A 5,106-nucleotide genomic window follows, 5' to 3' on the forward strand; every position below is an offset into this window, starting at 1 on the left:
GAGTTTGCAAATCTAATTAAAATAAAAAATATATACATACACTTGCTTTATATCTGTCAGCTAGTAAATCCTGACAGTTATGGTGATAATTTGAAACTCTCTACTCTACAATGAGACAAACCTATTAAGGTCATTAAAGCATCGTGACCATGTGGTTGTTAAAAACATTTGATTCTTAAAGGGATAGTTCACCCAAAAATGAAAATTATGTTGTTATTATTTACTCTCTCATGCCGTTTTAACCGTATACGTATGACTTTCTCATGTAGAACACAGATGGAGCCATTTAGCAGAATGTCCAAGCTGCTGATTCCCATACAGTCTTTGGTCCCCATCCACTTGAAATGGAAACATCAGCTTGGACATTCTGCTAAATTTCTTCTTCATATTGAACAAATATGGGTCAGATGGGTTTAGAACGACATGAGGGTGAGTAAATGGTATCATCTAAGCTATCCCTTTTAAGCTTCTCAAACTAGTTGAGCTATCTGTGTCCATGTGTTTGTGTGTTAGTCTACGTCATGAGACGAGCACCAGAAGCCCGTCCAGCTTTCCTAACTGATGACACAAGCACGAGAGCACAAAATGTGATTCCATTTCCTAAATCTTTCCAACTGTGAAAGCTCTCTCGAGTGTCACTAACAGGAGAATTATTCTCTTCAGTAAGTAGCAAATGAGCTGCCTCTCTTAAATCCAGACGTTTTCGCTCGTTCTTTGGAGATTTCTCTTTGAAAGGACTTTGGAAGTAAAGAATGGGATAAGCTTTGGATTGCAGGAGGGGAACACATTGCTCATTCTGAAATCATTTCAATCATGATCGCATGACACTCTATTAGTGTTGACTGCTGGGTTTCATATGCAGGGGAACAATGTAAGCTGATTTGTGTGATTATGGCTGTATTCGGAATAGCATAATACTATATTAATATTCAGTTTGCATGGGTGCATCTAATTGAAAATGTCCAGGTCATAATTCAACTGAAAAAGAACATAAAAGATATGAAATAAGACACTATTTTTTGCATAATGAAAAGACTATTTTAGGACCATTGACATATTTTTCATGACATTTAAGACCCCCGACCCCCCTCTCAAAATTCTGATTCTAAATGCATCCTGATGTATTGATAACTTCCTTCTTTTTTTTTTTTTTTTTTTTTTTAATCATGCACACTGTCATTCAAAAGCCTGGGGCAAAATGTTTTTGATAAGGGTCTTTTGTATTTACCAAGGCTGCATTTATTTGATTATAAATACAGTAAAAACTGTACAAAATTTATTATAACATATATTCAAATGCAATTTATTCCTGTGTCAGATGGCAAAAAACTCCATTCTTCAGTATCACATAATCCTTGTGAAATCATTCTAAAATGCTGATTTGCTGCTCAAGAAACATTTATTATTATCAATGTTGTGCTGCTTAATATTTTTGTGCAAGTCACTTTTTTATGATTCTCTGATGAGTAGAAAGTTAAAAAAACAGCATTTATTTGAAATAAAAATATTTTGCAACATTCCTTTTGATCAGTTTAATGCATGCTTGCTGAATATAAGAATTAATAACAAATAAAAAAACGACCCCAAACTGTTGAGTGGTATTATGTTAATCTTGTAAGCATTTTAAAATTATTTATTTATTTATACATATATTTCATTTCTTTCTTTAGAGATTGGGTTAAAATATGACCCAGACATGAATAGGTTTTATTAGATTTGCCAAAATCTGTAGTATGTCATTTAGCAAACTCATCTTCCACTCCCAGTGTGATGACTTAACCAGCTGTGATTTTTACCATCTCATTCTTCATTATTTGAAACAGACATTTTTCCATAAATTGGAAAGCGAGCAGTAGGCAGCACACAGTAGTCCACTCCGAACAAAGCCCATATCTGTTCGTTATGCCACTTGTGTCACATGAAATGATTAATAATCTGAATGAAAGTGCTGCAGGTTAATACAGGACCCAAAACCTTTCTGTGTCTCTGAAGAGAAAGCACGTGGCCGGTCCTCTCTGGTTTAAGCCAGTCCTCACACCCAGCCTTCTGTTCTTCTGCGTAAGCTGCTCAGACTGAATATTGATATGAGCCATTTTTCACTCCGCAGTCTGCCTGAGCTCTCTTCCCCATGGCCAAGGTTAATTAGCAGTCATTAAAAAGAAATATACGCTTTCCTCCTCTGGCAGGAATGAAAAACGAAGGTGCGAAAGACTCGTCGATGGCAGCCGAGTGAGAGGACAGCACGTTAGCCTGTCGCCATGGTGATAGAGACGGCGGGGTAATGGTCACCAATGCTGGGATCTTTAATTGTTCTTGGATTCCTTCAGGTGCCTTTTTTAAACATGCTTGATTAATGGTGCAATCCATCCCCACAATGAGGACTTTTGAATATGAATGGCCACCCAACTTGTATATAGAAGTATTTACTTTTACACTCTTCTATGCATTTGAAAAATGAGACTGCTCTATTTCAATTCCACGACTCATTGTGTACATTAGTTTGGAGATTAATGGGAGGTTTTGTTCTTCAGATCGGACACTAACAGTCTAACATGCGTCCTTGGGAAATGCACACAGTGTATAACCTTATTAAAGTAAAACTGCTGCAATGTGGAACTGAACTCAGATCATGTGGCGTCCCGAATGCCCATTGGCTGAGGGAATCGATGTTTTCTAGACCTCTGACCTGCATACTCACAATTCTTCACTCCTGTCAGGACTTTAGCTGATAAGGACACTCCGGTCAGACAGTACACTACGGTCAAGACTATTTTGTTGTCAAACTGCTCGCCTGTTGTATATTTTGCTTGAATTGTCAAAAAGAACACTTCTTATAAGTTATATTTCTTAATGAGAGGGAATTTAAAGCTGACATGAAATGTGCTCACAACCCTTTATATAAGGAATAATTGACTCCGGGCCGTTGAATTATTAGAAAAATAATGCACAGCCCGGAGTCAATTATTCCGCTTATACTATGGTTACCACACCTCAAGACATCGATCAGACGATATATTTAAAGGGATTGGTCCGGTTTTTGTACTTAAATCGCTTCCATATCCCATCCAATGCCTCTTTTGCTAGTTCCAAAATATAACTTTAAAGATGGTGATGGAGGCATGAGCTGTTGATAACATTCTAATGCAGTTATTAAAGAAATTATTAGAAAGAGAGTGAGAGGAAACACATACAGAGAGAGAGAGAGAGAGAGAGCTTGTGTGAATTAGACTTCCTCTGTGAATCTGTAAACGGCGCTGTTATTACCTCGCTAGTGAGAAATTCCATGTGATGTATTCTTTAAGTTGCTACACTGTATGGCTAACTGATAAAATCGTCAGGGCAGTGCTGACAACACCTTTTTGTGCAAACTGCGTGACCGTTATTACAGTTAACTTTGCAAAGTGATACAGAACTGTAATGCGTTCAAGAGAGCTGCCTGGAACTACGTTTGCCGTGATTTTCCCTGAAAATAATCGCACACCTCAGAACGTTCGTCAGCCAATCAGATTCAAACATTCAAAGGCCCCGTAGTATAATTTTAACTATAAAATGACTGGAAATTATAAAAACAACATCACAGAATGTTACCAATGAAGTAATGATTTTGAAGAACAAATCTTAGAAAAAATCTAATTCAGTAATGATCCGTTGAATGAAATCAAGTAAACTGAAGTGCTTTGCACTTCTGAAAATAATGGTACTTAAAAAGTTCTTCAGAGCGATGCCATAGAAGACCCAATCAGTCAATAGGGCCTTTCACACTGCAGGAACCTTTTCATAGTACTAAACTAATTGTTGACTCACTTTTGGGCGTTTTCGCACCGCTGGAACTGGGTGTGATTTTAGTATCAGACTGTCTTTTTCAAGAACCAAATTAGCTCCTAGTCCTGAGCAGGGTCTAACCAGCACAACTGGTACTAACTGTGATGTAAATAGACACTGATTGGCCAAACGTGTTCGAAAACGCCCTCACCCGCCATGATTTAAAGCACAGTGTTACATACTGTAAACACTGTCAACTTATTTTGCAAGTATGATGGACAGCGATAAATGTACGGACGCTGAAGTGCAGGCAATTGTAGCAAATGTAGCACTGCCTGTTGTTGTTGGAGATTATTAATCCTCCTTTCCATTCTTTCAATCTCTTTACGTATACGTCGACATTCCATGTCCATTATTGTGAAACCTGCGAGACGAATCAAAAACACAGCTCTGATCACAGCATCCTCCATCCTCCTGCTGTTAACGTTGTTCTTTTTTGTTAACGTTGTTGAACGTCACGCACAAATGACATCACCGTCGACCGACCTAGTACACACAGTCGGTGCAAATGCAACCCTTTAAATGGTACTGGGAAATAGTTTGCGCAAAATCGTACTTTAGTACTGTACATTTAGTTCTGGAACTAAAGCAGTGTGAAAGGCCCTAATGGTTATTTAAAGAACCATCTCTTTCTTATCTTTTTATAATGATGAACCTTCGTTAATCACAAAAAACTTTGTGAAACAGAAAGGCTATTCAGATGTTTAGACAAAAACATTTAGACAAAAAGGTTTTCTATGGCATCACGAAGCACCTTTATTTTTAAAGGTCCTATGACATGAAAATTTCACTTTCTGAGGTTTTTTAAGATTAATATGAGTTCCCCTAGCCTGTATATGGTCCCCAAGTTTCTAGAAATTTGAATCGGTGTAAATCGAGATTTTTCTATCTTTCTCTGCCTTTGAGAAAATGGAAGCTCAAATGGGCTGATCTTGAATTTCCTCGGTGTGACGTTGCAACGAGAATTGTTACTTCCCCTTTCTCTGCTTTGCCCGCCCAAATATTTACATATAATTCAGCACAGGCGTCACAAACAGACTTTTATGATATGGATTTGACAGCACCGGCACAAACAGTGAGTAACAGTGTTCATTATTGCCTGATCTGTGATCATTGATTTCTGATGTGTAGCTAATCATTCAAGTTCACACAGACTTTCTTTCTAAATCGTTTAATACTGTTTATGCATCAGTGAATCAAGCCAGTGACTAAACAATCAACTTTGCGTTGTTTCTCTTAGTAGCATGAAACAAATCTGTTATTTAAATTGTGATTTTAACTACA

Source organism: Carassius auratus, chromosome 19 (genome assembly GCF_003368295.1).
Source record: "Carassius auratus strain Wakin chromosome 19, ASM336829v1, whole genome shotgun sequence".
Classification (NCBI taxonomy): domain Eukaryota; kingdom Metazoa; phylum Chordata; class Actinopteri; order Cypriniformes; family Cyprinidae; genus Carassius; species Carassius auratus.